Source organism: Acomys minous, assembly GCF_964271855.1.
Source record: "Acomys minous genome assembly, chromosome: 16".
Taxonomy (NCBI): Eukaryota; Metazoa; Chordata; class Mammalia; order Rodentia; family Muridae; genus Acomys; species Acomys minous.
Window position 1 is genome coordinate 87,898,619 of NC_140498.1, and position 15,680 is coordinate 87,914,298.

The 15,680-nt window shown below is 51.9% G+C and overlaps 1 protein-coding gene across 1 annotated transcript in view; it reads left to right on the forward strand.

Moving 5' to 3' along the window:
* Nucleotides 1-733: 733 nt before the first annotated feature.
* The window catches only part of RPH3A (rabphilin 3A), a 72,649-nt gene continuing 57,702 nt past the window's right edge, over nt 734-15,680 (forward strand). The window contains 2 exon segments of the mRNA XM_084762166.1: nt 734-1,133; nt 1,242-1,351. The gene's annotated coding sequence lies outside the window, so the exon portion shown is untranslated.

Below are 15,680 nucleotides of genomic sequence, written 5' to 3' on the forward strand. Positions count from 1 at the left end.
CGTGATTTATTTCCCATGGGTAGTGACTTTACCTCAGCAAACTAGTCTGTTTTGGGGAGATGGGTCTTTGGCAGAGGATCGTGTCTGCTCTGAAATCCCTAAAATTCTCAGCTTCATCCCACTCAAACCACATGCTGCAGGCTGGCACGTGCCACCCTGGTTGGCTGTCAACTCCTTTATCTCCGTCAAAACATTTGAATCATAAGGTGGGTTATAGATCATGGAATCGTAGCAGCCCCTAGTGTGGGCATTCTTATTGCTGCCTTAGCCTTGCTCTTCTTGTCTTCAGGCAAATGAGGTGGTCATCTGTCACTCTGGTTTGCAGACGGGACATGGAAACATTAAGTGTCATTCCCAAGGTTGCGTGGGGCTGGCCCAGGCTCCCTGAAACCTGTCAGATGTGGTTGTTTAACCAAAACCACCCTCCCCTTCAGGCACTCCTGCTTTCTAGCTTTATTTTTTCCTGCTTCCTGAGGTGCAGACTTCACCAGCAATGTGGATGATCTTGGAAGCTACTGGAAGACGCACTGACACCAGCAAAGCCCAGGGGCCGTTGAGGGGAGAGGGGCTGCGAAGTTATAGCTCATTTGACAATATTAGCATAAGTGTGCAGTGAGGTGGCCCCGTATGCGGTCTGATAGAACCATTCCCATTCCTCCACTCTGGCCTCCCTTTCCTCCGGCTCCAGCCATCCAATAAGTTCCCTTCTTCTGTCTGGGGCTGGTGGCTGCCCTTCCCCTCAGCGTGCGTCCTGGTGCTGTCCGTGGTGCTGACTGCCAATCCGGATCGTTCTGGGGCGCCCAGCCTCCCCTCCTGGCCTCCCACCTCTCCTCCCCGCAGGCAACGCGGCACAATGCATCGCGGTGGGAGGCAGGCTAGGCTCCCCAGCGCCGGGAAGCGGCTGCCCCTCCCTCTGGATCACACAGGGTTTTTTGCAGTAGTGGTGACAGCCGGATTGGGGCACCCGGGAAGCAATTGATTTCGTCTACTGCCCGCAGCCCAGAGTTGCCTACGCTGCCCAGAGAGGGGGAGAGAGACTTACAAAACCTTCCATCCATGTGGAGTAGTCTGAGCGAATCACTGCCCACCATCTGCAGACTCCAACTGTACTTAGTTTTTTGCCTCTGACGGGGGTATTTCTTTTCGTCTTGGTTTTGCATGGCTTAGGGGCATGTGAGTGTGCTGGTGTCTTGGTTCATTTTGGGAAGACCGGGAGAGTCAAATGCACAATTTTCTTTCAGGCATATCCGCTGGTCTTTCAAGCCAAGTCCCTGGGACTTAACATCTCCCCACGGCAGGGAGTTGGCAAGAATTTGGCTCGCTCATTCTGCTGCAACCCTCCACTGTCCTGGTGAGTGACATTCTTCCTGGTCATGCGAATGGACTAGGAGATCTCAGGACCCTAACTGATATGTGGGTGCACGGGCTGGAGGAAGAGGTAGTAGGGGGGAAGGTAAGGCTATTGAGAAATGGCCATAGTTCTGTGCCTGCGTTCTGCAGGCTTTGTATCAGTAGAGCGGCACTCTAGAGGCAAATGAGATTTTAGTTCAGTGCCCAGGGAGGGGGCGAGTGTGTGCCTGCTCAGGCAACGTGAGCAAGAGTGGCTTCTGCCCAGCTTGCCCTCTTTGCTGCAGAAGCCTCAGAAAGTGATTGGCAGCTCCCGAAGGAGTTAACCCTTCACGGCCAGTCAGGCACAGGACGAGGGGGTGGGGGGTGGGGTGGAGGGTGGGGGCTTTGGGTGTTCTGATTTGGTGGGTGGGCACCTTAGTCTTGGTTGGGAGCCAGTCATCTGAGCCTGGAAAGTTAACCCTTGCCAGGGCACCCTGGGCCAGCATTTGTTTAGGATGGGGCTCAGGCTGGGCTCTCTGCCAAGGCTGGCCTAGTAATTGAATTGTGGTGGGGTTCTGCAAACTCAGCTGTCCTGAGATGGGAGAGTGCAGATCCATAGAAGCGCCACCTTTTCTCTTGGCATGAATGGTCCAGTAGCCAGCTGCCTGCAGAACTGTGGGTGCTCTATTTTTTACAGGTGGTGTCACCTGTAAGAGACTGGATGGGGGTATGTGTGTGGCTTTGACAGAGGGTCTCTTGTCACCAAGCCCATCTCATCGTTGAGAAGTGGGGCATGACATTCCAATCCCAGGTCCTCAGTTCCAGGGCAAGCTGTACCCGATACCAGTTTCTTTTCTCTGACATCCCAATGGAAGTAGCCCCACCCCAACCTGTTAGCCAGCGGGAAGCAGACGCCCCTCAGCACTCAATCCCAAAGCTCATGTTTAATTTTAAAATGCCTTTGCCAGTAATCTGTGATTTATGGGAGGAGGGATCTGCACTGCTTTCTGCTTTAATTACTTCCTACCTTTCTTGGGGGGAAATGAAAGTTCTTATTTTTAGCACCATGATCCACTCAGAGGCCACTTGAGCCGTCTCTATCTACTGGAGTTTCTTCCAGGAAGTTGAACTTGGGAGGTAGGAAGAAGACAAGGTTAGCCCCAGGGACTGGCAAGCTGGAAATGTCAAGAGGGTCACCCAGCTCCAGAGTCAAGAGGGGCTGAGGAGCTCAGGGTATGAGCCTATGTGGACAGGACACAGGAAGAGAGGGTAGGTAGCCTGGTGGTTAGTGCTAAGGAGAGGGTCCTCTGAATCCTGGCTTCCAATCTGGGTGACCTTGAGGACTCTATCTGCCTCCCTAGGAAGCTGTACATATAAACAGAAAGTGAAGAAATCTTGCTAGAATGAAATTGCAGGGTTGCCCATGGGCGATACTTCAAATACTGCACTTTCACATTTTTTTTTTTGGTCGGAATGGACTGTGGGTGGACATTGGATTGGGGGGCCGTTGAGGTTCGTGGCTGCACTTGAGTGTGAAACCCTTTATCTACTGGGCTCTGGGGCTTAGGAGATTGTCAAGGGAGCCCCAAGGGCCTCAGGGGATGTCACAGCTACTGTTGTAGTCAACTTGTAGTTTCCAGCCCCACAGCACAGGACAGCCCCTCGGACCAGGCCAGGCCTGGGGTGTCCAGACACAAGGGCTTCCCGGCCATCCGTTTCTCTGCCTCATCACCTCCCTTGGGGTGGCTGACAGCCAGGAGCTGGCCTCCTTCCTGTCACATCTGAAGTGGTGCATTGGGGTGCACCAGTGAGAGAAACAGAGAGAACCTTCCGGAAAGATTCTTGGACTTGGATCAGGGTGCTTAAGTCTTGGGGCTCTCTTCCCCTTTCTGGGCCTCAGTTTCCCCATCTGCAATGAGTCAGCTGCTCTGGGGGACTAAGCCTCCTTCCAGGTCCTCAGGTCTTCAGATCCTGGCCGCAGCTGCTGCTGCTGCTGCTGCTGCAGCAGGCGGTGGCCACACTTTTAGGGAGCGTTAGTATTGTTGTCTCTAACACCAACTTTCAGGAGGCCCAGAGAGGGAAAGCACCTTGTCTAAAACCACACAGCAAATCATGACCTAGCCCTCTTGGAATCCACCTTCACAGAGCTCAAGATCCTTCCCCCTCCATGTCACCCCTAGCCTGGGTGTGGAAGGGTTGAAGGGTTCCCCTGGCTCTCCAAGCCTGTTACTGGGTTGGGAAGCTGAGCCTCAGAGACAGAGATGGATAAGGGGGCTTCTACAATCCCACCATGGTGGAGGAGAGTGGGTCCCAGCAGCTCCTGATGCTCTGTTAACTCAGACACTCTGTCTGATGTTTTGGGGGTGGGTGGCTGTGGGGGGTGGGGTGGCAGGGAGTGGTTTGTAGGACATAACTTATATAGGACACCAGAGTCTTTATTAACCCTTTCGTTTCTCTGTATCGTGCACAGACAGTGGCTTTCTGTCAGTCCTTCCACCCACCCGCCCACCCAGCCAACATATGGTCCTATCTTTTTCCTCCAAGGGCCTGGGTTGGGGGGCAGGGTGGTCCTACAGGCAGACATGCTGGAGTTGAGGTAGTGGGGTTTATTTCTGTTAAGAGCTGTGGCTGAACTTGGATAAAAATAAACCCTGGGACCCAGTAGTGGTGGGCTGGAGCCGAAGCATCTGAATTATTCAGCTGCCACCCAGGATGGAGAGGCTTATGTGCTCGGAGGAGGAGGGGACAGGCGCTGCAGATACAGTCCTTCCTGTCACCCGGCTTGCCTGTGAGGAGTCCAGGAACTGCAGTGTGCAGGCGCTGGCGCTGTGTGACTTCAGGCAGGTCCTTAACCTCTCTGAGCCTCAGCATTCTCTATCAGGTGTGAAACTGTATTGTAGTTAAGACCCCAGGCTAGACCACAGACCCTGGAGATGGGATTTCCTGAGGCTAACACTTTCTATACGTACAGTTGCAGGTCCCAGGACATCACTTACCTCATCTGCCAGACCCCCTCATGGGGGTGGTGATGGTATCAAGGACAGTTAAGAGTTAATGCATGCTAGGTGCTTATTTCCGAGGCTGGGGAGGAATAATGACCCCCTGTCTGGGGTGGGGGGAAGGTGTGTGGTATTGGCAGCACCGCTCACACTGAGGCAAGGCTGGGTGAGGGGGAGCCTAGAAGAACCCCTGCACCCAGGACACAGCTGTGAGAGCCAGGAGGGAGTAGACAGGCTTACTGTGGGGGAATCAGAGGCCTCAGTTTCCCCATCTGTAAAGTGGACACAGTAACCTTCTTTCTCCAGACTCGGGACATAACAAGCAAGTCCCAGGTCATCCTTCAGGCTGGGCCCGGGGAGGGTTAGAGAAAATCTGCCAGCCACAAGGTCTAAATCTCCGGTGGCTCCAGGTCCCTCGGAGATTTTGCTGAGTCATCCGGTCTTACAAGCTCAGGGTATGGGCATTCAGTTTTCTTCCCCCTAGGAGTCCTTTTACCTGCCCTGGCGTTCCTTCCTCAGGGACCTAACATGCTACACGATGAGGTCCTTAAGGGCTAAGGTGTTTCGGGGGTCAGGGTGAATACAGCAGGTGCTCACCACCCACTGAACAAATGAATGAGTGAGTGAGTGAAACAATGAATCGGTAAGTTGATCAGTGAAATGTTAGTCTAATGCATGGGTCAGTCTGCGAGTTGCCTTTAGTCTGTGTTCTAGTCAGAGGCATGTATGCAGTAGGTGCTCCATTAGCATTTGTCGATTGCGATGAGTCGTTGATGGGGTTGGGGGATTTTGCTCTCACCTCAGGGCAGTTGCAGGCAAATCCCTCTTCTCTTGCGGGGGAAACTCACTGCTGCTGATTCATGGGTTGAGTATGGATGGTGTATCCTGGCACCAGGTTTAGCACTGGGACAAAGTCTCATTTCCTTTGGGGTCTTGAGTAAGGTACACTTTTGGGGGGTGAGGCTGCAGAAGGGGGTCTCTGCCCCTGACTCCTTGAAGCATAAGTGCATGGAGACTTATTTTCTGCTGAAGTTTAGCCCTTCGACCTCAAGCGTTGACTAAGGGGCAGATGTTTCTGGGGCAGGTGGAGAGTCTGTACGGCTACATGCAGTCATTTACACTATAGTACAAAGGCCTATGCCTTTCTGCCTGTGAGGCTGGCTTGGGTTTTGCAGCAGAAAAGGAGTTTGTATCAATCGGGGCATTTGGGGAGGGGGGGACGCTGAGAAAAGTCAAAGGTGCTGGCTCTGTCCAGTTGGGTAGGGGTGGGAGGGTGGAAAGGCTGGTGGGTGCTAAACTTCCCTCTCCTACACCTGGGAGGCTGCGGATCCTGGATTGATGGTTGGTTTGCTCTGTGAATCATAAAGTCCCCTAGTAACTTGTTATCAAGTGTTTCTTGATCCCCAAACTCTCAAGTGTGGGCACTTGTGTGTTCACACCAGGCTCACCCTCACACCATTTGTTTTCTAGTTTTTTATCTCCATTCCTGCTCACCTTGGGGGTGGGGGTGGGGGACCCTGGGTTCTAACATGGCACCGAACCGCTGTCTGCAGTGTCACTGTGGTTTCCTTGAAGACTCTGTCCTGCTGTCATTCGCTTTAATGATATAATACAGGCTGAAATCTCATTGCGTTGGAGCCATGGCTGACTCTGAACCTCGGTGAACCAGCCAGAGAGCAGGAGACCAGGCCCCAGGAAGCTGGGGTGTGCCCACCCCTCCCCACCCACAGTTAACCACCAACAGGGCTCCTCTCGTGGCACCAAGCCATGTCTGGTTTGTGAAGAGAGACAGAAGGAGGGACTCTCTTCCGCCTCAGCTCCCGCCTGGAGCTTCCAGCTGCCCCGTTCTTTCCTTTTTTTTCCCCTTCACTGCGTCTCCACAGTGACAGGCAGGGACTTGTGAATGAAGCCGGCTTTCGGCAGCACGCACCCTTACATAAGTGGCTTTTCTGTGCCAGCTATTGATGGCAGGTGGCGGGGGCTTGGGGGCTGTTTGGAGTGGAGATGGGCTGAAGCTGGCTAGAAGGCAATTCAGGCTGCAGAAAGCACCTGGGTGGTGGCTGGTCCTGGTGGTCATGTCCAGCATCCCCTACCTCCCACTTCCACCTGTCTGTCCTCCTTGTACCACGGCGGTATGGTTTGGGTGTCTGCCTCTGCCTGCCTGTCTGCCCTTCGCCCCCATCTCCTCTCTCTCCCTTTAAAACTCTCTCCTCCCTTTTCTTCATAGGCTCATTCCCCCCCCCCACTTTCTAAGTCTTCTCATCTTTCTCCTGTCCCCTTCCTTATCTCTTTTCCCTAGCTCCCTCCCCTGACCCCATTGCCTGTCTCCAATGTCTTCTGTTGTTAGCCACACAACAAGGGGCGCGAAGGGACCATGCGTGAGGTCCTGGGGCTCAACCAACCTGGCTTGCCTGGGGCTTTCTATGCTCAAGTCAGCACCCAGACCAGCCTGCACCCTCCTACTGGGGGGGGTGCACACTGGCTTCTGAAGTCCGCCCCGGCCCTGGCATTCTGCTACCTAGGTGGGTAGAGCACAGTGGCCCATCCAGGGGTGGGTGTGAGCCGACTCCCTCCACCATCTCGCCATTCATCCACTTTTCCAGTTTTCAGGTCACCTGTCATCAGGTGGAAACAAGGGCACTACTGCAGATGCCACACCAGGCGCTCTGTGTGGGATTCCCCTACAGGACTCTCAAACAGTTTGGGGGATCTGTGAGGCTAGCATGGGGTTCACAGTCCTGTCTGGCGTGTCCACACGTGGCGCCGAGGTCACTGACCCAGGGCCCACACTTAGAGGGTCAGTGTCGTTTACAGAGTTGTCTCTTCCCACACCCTCAAGTAGGGGTGTCCCCTGGGTTAAGACCATTCTAGGCACTAGGGACCCCAGCAGTGGGTGAAGGACAGTAACACCTCCCCTCCCCCAATGCCCTAGCAGCACATCTATGAAACAGTGACAAGGGACAGATGCCTATGAAGGATCCAGATAGATCCAGATCAGTGTTGGGGAGGAGACAGGTGGGAGGGTTCAGAGTTGGCTGCAAGGGCCTTCATAGAGGGCTGCTGAGGTATAAGGATTTCCCCGTCCCGCCCCCCCCCCCGCCCCTGTACACAGCCCCATTGAAGAATGACAGGTAGGTGACTACTTTGCTGAGGGAGGGTGGCAATGATGACAGGACTTTAAGCAGTAGGGTCTTGACCCCCCCCCCCACATCCCCCGACTTGTGATGTTAGCAGTGATTGCTGTTCTGGTCACTCTGTGGTGATGGACAGTGAGACGTAAAGTAGAAGTCAGGGGACCATGAGCAAATCCACAGTGGGGCTGGGCTAGGTGGAGGCAGGGGAGTCAGATGTGGGTAGATCTTTCAGATGTGTGGACAATAGGTGATCAGAGCCTATTCCAGGGATAGAGACTGTCTCTGGTGGATGTCCAGTGGCTGTGGTCTTGGGGACCTTGGCTCTGGTAGAGAATGGCCTCGCTGTGTGCAGGGGCTAGTGGGGATGTAGCAGGACTATCAGAAAGGGCCCGCTATATGGGGTGAAGGCATGGTCCCCTCATTACAGAAGATGCAGTGGCTGGGAGTGGCCCATCAGTCACCTGATGCAGGGCAGGACAGCTCAGCAGAGGTAATGAGGCTCCTGCAGGTGGCCGATGCCCTCATGAGGCCTGGCGTGTCTTGTTAAGTTTTCTCAAAAGTCTGGAGGTGAGCACTCATGGTGTAGATGTGGGGACCCCCCCCTCCAGTTCGCTCTGGGCCTGCCTATGGCTCCCAGAACCAGCTAGAGCAGTTCTCAAGGAAACTGGAAATGAAGCCAAAAACAAGACCAGGAAATATCCAGGAGACAGACCAGCAGGTCCTGCATCAAACTTGCCTGTCTGAGGGAACAATTGCTGTTTGCTTCTATCCAACTGTATGGTGTGTGTGTGTGTGTGTGTGTGTGTGTGTGTGTGTGTGTGTGTGTGTGTAAGAATGACTTACAGGCTGTAGTCCAGTTAGTCCAACCATGGCTACCTACCAACTAAAGGCCCAAGAATCCAGCAGTGGTTCAGTCCACGAGGCTGGATGTCTCAGCTGGTCTTCAATAGATACCAGAATCCTAAAGAAGATGGCTCTAAAGGCAACATGAAGGAATGGACTTGCCAGTGAAAGCAAGCTGGCAAAGAGAACAAGTTGCTTTCTTTCATGTCCTTAGATAGGCTGGCATCAGAAGGTGTGGCCCAGATTAAAGGTGGATCTTCCTGCCTCAAAGATCCAGATTAGAAGTGGGTCTTTCCGCTTCTAATGAGCTACTTAAGGAAAACAAAAACAAACAAACAAACAAACAAAAACCAAAACCCACAGGTGTGCCCAGTCATTTGGGTTTTAGTTAACTCCAGATGTAGTCAAGTTGACAGCCAGGAATAGCCATCTCAGTGTCCACCCGTTGAGGATGCCATGTTGGGCAAATATCTGTTCAGGGGTCTGGGAAAAATAAATAGTAGGGAAGGGTGGAAATAGGGGTAGAGATTCACTTTTGGTGACCATGATGTGGGGAGCAGGCCTTGTCCACACCTCTCAATTATGTGTGGAACATGCTGGTGCTTTGTAAATTCACAGGATTTTGTTGCTTTGTTTTTATTATTTTATTTATTTATTTATTTATTTTTTTGAGGCAGGATCCTGTGTAGCCCAGGCTAGCCTCAAACTCACTATATAGCTGAGGATGACCTTGAACTCCTGAACCTCCAGCCTCTACTTCTCACGTGCCAGGCTTACAGCTGCCACATCTGCCAGCTGAGGCCCGAAGGCTTTTCATTTGGTGGGGAGGCACCCTCATTTCCTGAGACCCACCTTCAACCCGAGTGAATATCCTTCCCCAGTGAACCTCTTTCCCAGAGGTGTTTCATCAATTATTCTTTTTTATCCTCGGACGCCACTCTCCTCCCTCTCCCCTCCCCTCCCTCTGTAGGCAACGTTGTTCTGTGCTGTTACGGTTAATGGTCTCCCTTTCGATGGCAGATGGACGTTTCGAACACACCCTCAAACTTATAACCAGTGCTGTGCTGGACAGCCTGTGGCTTTTCACTTCCCCCTATCATCCTCTGCTTCTACTCTATTGTGGGGGTCCAGGGTGAGCCCCCCCCCCAGTTCCTAGTGTGCTTAAGTGTGTGTTTGCACATGCGTGGATTGTACCCTACCACTGTGTATAGCTATGCCCCAGCTCCCATTCTCCGCAAGCCCATAATATTCCTGAGATTTTTTTTTTCACACTCACTGACTGTAATTTCTTCAGGACACGGAGGTCACAGGCTTGCTCTTTGTTATTTTGCTCAGCAAACTCTGGGTGCCCACTTATGGTGCCAGGCCCAGGGTGTGTAGAAGGGGCCTGGAGCTGGCTTTGAATCCCAGCCCTGCTACCCAAGGGCTGTGTGACGTTCAGTGGAGTGAGTTTCTCCGAGCCTCAATTTCTTCTGCAACCCAGGACAAAGATGATAAGATTCATTTTATAAAGCTGTGTGACACTCGTCAGGTTAGACAAAGCCAATGTTGATAGTCTGTGTTAGCTACTTTCCCGTTACTGTAATAAAATACCCAAGACAGTCAACTTAAAAGAAGAGAGGTTGGTTGTAGCTCACAGTTCTGGAGGTTTCAGCCCTTGACTGGTTGGCCTCCTTGCTTTTGGGCACAGCACAATCAGAAGCACACGGGATGGTGTGCTTCTGAAGATAAAGGAGCTGTCCAATTCTTAGTCTGTAGCGCCTTCAGGCCCAGGTGGAGGCAAAGCATAAATGACATTGCAGTTAGACCATTGACCAGTAGAGGGCAGCATGACCAGTGGCTGTGCTGTGCTCACCGTTGGAGAGGGACTAGGGAGGGCTCAGTCTTCAAGACTGGCAACATCCAAACTCAATAGTCGCAAAGCATGGCAGGGACACCAAGTCACTGGCACACACAGCAGGCTGCAAAAGAGTGGGCAGGCACTTGGTGGCCTCAAGATCATTCCTAGTAGGCCCCAGGTGGGCTCTGAGGACTCCCAGGAGAGGTATTACAGGTAGATGTCACAGTTACTCCATGCCACTGGGCACAAGCCCCCCCCCCCCCCAGCAGCTTGCCCTCTTCAGAGAATCCAGAGACTGTCTCAGCCTTGTCTCCTGCACACACCACCAGCAGGCTCTGGGACGATGCTGAACAAAAGCACCCCATGGCCCAGGGTCCTATCTGCTTTGGTCAAAACCAGCTTTTTCCAGCCGTGGTGGCACACACCTTTAATTCCATCACCAGGTAAGCAGAGGCAGGTGGATCTCTTGAGTTGAGTCCAACCTGGTCTACAGAGCAAGTTACAGGACAAGCCAGGGCTGCACGGAGAAACCCTGGCTTGAAAAAACCATCCCCCTCCAAAAAAAACAAAAAAAAAACAAAAAAACACCCAGCTTTTGCTGTTCTCACCTGGACAGTGCCCCAGTGCCTCAGTTTCTCCCACAGTAGAATACGGATCCTGTCCATAAAGGGCGGGCCTCAGAAGTTCCTATAGAAAACAAACAGGTCCCTGTGAGAAGAACCCTCAAGACACTTAAGTCACCACTGTCACTGTCATCACCACAGCTATCACCACCACCACCATCTCATCATCGGCATACACCACCACTATCATCACCAGCACCGAATCATCACCATTATCACAGCATCATCCCCACCACCACCCACACATCACCATCATCACCATTAACACCACCACCAGCAGCAGCAGCAGCAGCACCTTTATCACTATCATGGCTATTTCTTAGCAACCATCACAGACTTGCAGGTCCTTGGATTCCCCCTAATCCAAGAACCCACTGGAAGTTATCATGTGTTGATGGTTTTTAAGCTTGGATCAGCCTGTGATTTTTTTCTGCTGGTCCTGGTGAGGTGGTGAAGCAAATGAGGGATTTACAGATGCAGCCGACTCCATTTCCCTCAAAGGGGTTTCCTCTGCCCCGCCGCTGTCATTTCTTTTTTCCCTCAGTACTAAGATGTAGCTTTAAAAGTGAAGCTGTGGCCATAGCTGATTGCAACTTCTTGTACAAAAGCTATTTTTAAAAGTGTTCTCTGAAAGTAAGTCCAGCAACTGTGACAGACAAGGGAGGGAGCTGTACTTGTCTCAGGAAACCAGTGTCCAGGAGCTAAGCTTACCCCAGCCGCTGACCTCATGGCTTTAAGATTAGTGTGCGAAAAAGCCTCTCCTGAGTCCTGGCAGGTCCTCAGGGCCCTTCCCTAGAAACTCTGACCTCAGCTTTCCAGAGGGGCTGGGAAGCTGTGCATTAGTTTCCTGAGTGATCTGGTTGCAGTTGGTCTGTGGGGCATTCTGGGAGTGGAGCTCTACTTCCTGTCCACATGCCTCCTATCTCAGATGGAGAGCCAGTGCCTACAGAGCTGCCTTGTGCCTGGTTGGAGAGAGAGAGAGAGAGAGAGACAGAGACAGAGAGAGACAGAGACAGAGAGACAGAGACAGAGAGACAGAGACAGAGAGACAGAGACAGAGAGACAGAGACAGAGAGAGAGAGTTCATCATACATGTGTGGTCACACCTGTATGCATATGCTCATATAGGTGGAGGTCAGAGGTCAACCTTGGGTATCACCCTCAGAAACACCATCTACCTCCTTTGAAACTGGGTCTCTCATTGGCTTGGAGCTCACTGATTGGGCTTTATTGCTAGTTAATGAGCCCCAGGGATGCGTCTGCTGCCCTTCCTCGGCACTGGACTACAAGAGTCATCAGGCCGGGCGGTGGTGGCGCAGGCCTTTAATCCCAGCACTTGGGAGGCAGAGGTAGGTGGATCGCTGTAAGTTCGAGGCTAGCCTGGTCTACAGAGTGAGTCCAGGATAGCCAAGGCTACACAGAGAAACCCTGTCTCAAAAAAAAAAAAAAAAAAAAAAAAACCAAAAAGAAAAGAGTGAGTCATCAGGGCCCCTGATGTTTTGATGTGGGTTTCAGGGCATCAAACTCAGGTCCTTGTGCTTGCCTCATCAGTTACTAAACCTCCCTGCTCACCTCAGTTTCCTCCTCCAGGAAATGGGGTGACAATATGGACCTCATTGACCTGTCTGGGAATTCAGCCACCATTGTATGTTTTTGGCTTGGTGTGGGTCTTGGGCAAACCTTAGTTATATTTTTTGCTAATGAGGATGATGTACGCTCTGGGCACGGGGTGGGGGGAAGTGGGGTGTCTTGAAGGGAAGCTGTTACCCTTCCTACCTCTGATCCCTCCCACCACCTCCCCAGCAAGTCCTCTTCTAGCCGCCTTATTAAAACTAGCATCTTCCTCTTGAGGACTCTTCCCTCTCTAGCTCTACTTTTCCCCATAGAACCTGGCACCGTGTGCACACTCTGTGTCATTGTCTGTTTCTAACCACCACCCGACTAGGATGGGACGACTTGACTGAGGTTTTCCCCTCCCCGTCCCTCATGGGCTGTGCCCCGCAGTGCTCAGCATGCAGTAGGCGCCCAATATTTGTTGGCTAAATGGACACTGACACTGTCAGTGTAAAGCTTCTGGCTCTAATTGGAAACCTTTCTCCATTTCCCGGCTGCTCAAACTCACTTGACAGGTCATTACACAGAACAGAAGCAAAGAATAGAAATAAAAATCCCAGCTGAGCCTCTGCTGGACTGGAGGCTGGGCAGGGGAAAGTGAGGACACGGGGCAGGGAGTGACGGGGGAGAAATCAAAGTGTTTCATGAAACTGGCTCCTCAGCTAGATTGCAAGAGGCTAATAAACCACACTGAGCCTTTGTCAATATCCACACTCGCTCCACCACTCCACCGCTCCACCGCTCCACCGTCCACCGTCCACCGCAGCTGAAGGGGCGGCAGATCTAACCCGCATTTAAAGAGACCTGCATTGCAGGCTGAGGACTCGTGTGAGAGTATGCAGCCAGCCTCCGATGCCCACAGATAATCCTGGAAGTGGTAGATTACTGTTTAAAAGGAGAGGCACAAAAGAAGGAAAATAAAAAAAGCTATGAGCAAGCCCTGGATTTCCACAGAGTCTGCTTCTCAGCCTGGGCTGCACAAGCTAAGCGCCTCTAGAGTCCTTCTCCAATTCAGGATTGTTTGTGGAGGGGCTGGGGGTGCCGGTAGCTCAGACTGGCCTCGAACTTGATGTGTAATGGAGAATGACCTTGAGGCCTACTTTTACTTCCCAGTGCTGGGATTTTGGGCATGTGCCACTATGCCCCATCTATGCAGTCCTGGGGGTGGAGCCGAGACATGATTGCACGCTAGGCGAGCCCTCTGTTAACTGAGTTATACTCCCAGTGATAGGCAGGCTTATATGTTATGGGGGCGTGGCCTTGATAGTTTAAAGTTCACCAGGCGATTTTAGGGTGCAGCTAGAATATGACACTCTCTTTGCCACCTGTGTGGCTTTAGGGGAGTCCACAAAATGGACCCCAAAACTTTCATGTTTGTTTGGTAATTAGGACAAGTATGACAAACATCATTGTGAGCTATCTGCGGTGTCCAGATGGCAACGGAAAAGCGGAAGAAGCTTTCTCGAGGAACAGTAGCTTTTGGGTTATTTCTTGACACCTGCCTAAGGTGCCTGTTCATACCCCTTTGGGGAGCCAGGACCACAAGGATGCTCTCAGAAGAGCCTTCTGAGTACCCGAATGTGCTGATGACCATCCTGGGAGGGGGAAAGGCTACCATGACATAGTGACAGTCGAAGAAGGAGATGGGTACCAATCGCATCCTTCCAGGCTGGGCCTGGCAATTTTAGACTCCATTGCTAGAGCAACTGCTCTTCTCAGGAGCGAGAAGGCAGGGAGTGAGTGGTTCTGATGGGCTGGCACGGCGGTTGCTAGGTCCTCTGCTCCTCTCCTTCCATCTCATTCCAACTTTAGCTCAGGGAAACTGTTCAGTTACAACCCTCTCCCCCCCCCCCATGCTTTCAGACAAGGAAAGTGAGGCATAAGGGCTTGAGGGGGCTGTCCAAGGTCCCAGGCTAGGAAGAGACCTGAACTGGGACTGGTCCCATGCAGCATCTAGTGGCGGATACTTCCTGCCAAACTAGTACCTGGTCTGTACTCTCTGGGCTTCCTGGGAAATGTAATAACTGAGGAGAGCTGCTATGGATGTCCCAAGAGGCCCAGGAAGGGTGACCTGGGAGGCGCGCCCATCCTCGGCTCCCTCTCTTCCCTCCATGTTCTGTGTCGCAAGTGCTCCTTTTGGTGTATTCCTCCAGATGTGCAAGTATCGTGTGAGGAAGGAAGACTTGCTGGGGCCCACTCTCATTTTCCTGTCTTGTTTCTTGTGGCAGTGCACCCACACGAGCGCAGAGCAGAGCTCAAAATTAGCCTTGCGAGCTTAAGTGACTCCCAAGGTCCACTTTATTGAGGAAGAGATAAAGTTAGCACTGAAGGGATTGGATCTTCACTGTCCTCAGTCCTGAAATACAGGGGCTTCCACGTTTTCCCACCCATTTTGTCCTAGAAACTGAGCCAGCCGCGTGGCTTGGCGGGGCTGGGGGACCTCTTGCAGCTCCCCCTGACACACCTTCAGCTCCCGGCAAGCTGTTTGCTCCTGAGTATATCTGCGGATACTGGAAACTGGAAATGCACGTATGGGCCCATCTACAGGCCAGCTCAGGCATTATCTTGGCCAGGCCCCAGGGTGGCTGTGTGCTAGATGACTTTTGTAAGTCCTGAGTCCCTGGTGGATCTCCAAGCTGACAGAGTGACTTCCGTGAACTTCCCTTCTCCTGCCTCCATTGGGATGAGGCAAGAACCTTCATCTTCAGGTTTCTGTAGGACAGTTGTTTTCAACCTGTGGGCTGCCATCCCTATGGGGGCCACATATAAGATAGCCTGCATATCAGATATTTATGTTATAATTCATAACAGGAGCAAAAACTATGGTGGTGAAGTAGCAATGAAAGGATTTTATGGTTGGAGGACACCACAACATGAGGAACTGTATTAAAGTGTCACAGCATTAGGAAGGTTGAGGTGCTGCTGTAGGAAGATGGCGGCCAGGGACAGGAATCCTCCTTTACTCTCTGGCTTGACAATCTTCTCACCAACCCATTGCCTCTGTCATAGCCAGAAATAAGACATAAAACAGACCTGCCCTACTTGTGTCCCTCCCTGAGGGTGAAGAGCACTCGCTGATCATTCTTGCTATGTTTAATATGTTACAAATCAGCCTGTGAGATGAACCTGCACCTAAAAGCCCAAGTTTGATCACATATAGTTGTATTTCATAAACATTTAAATAGTATGTCATTAAATACCACTTATAAATACATCATTGTTTATAAATTACATCATAGACATTTTATTATGTATATAATGCGTTATTTATTTTAAAAGATGTACTGATTTTTGTTTT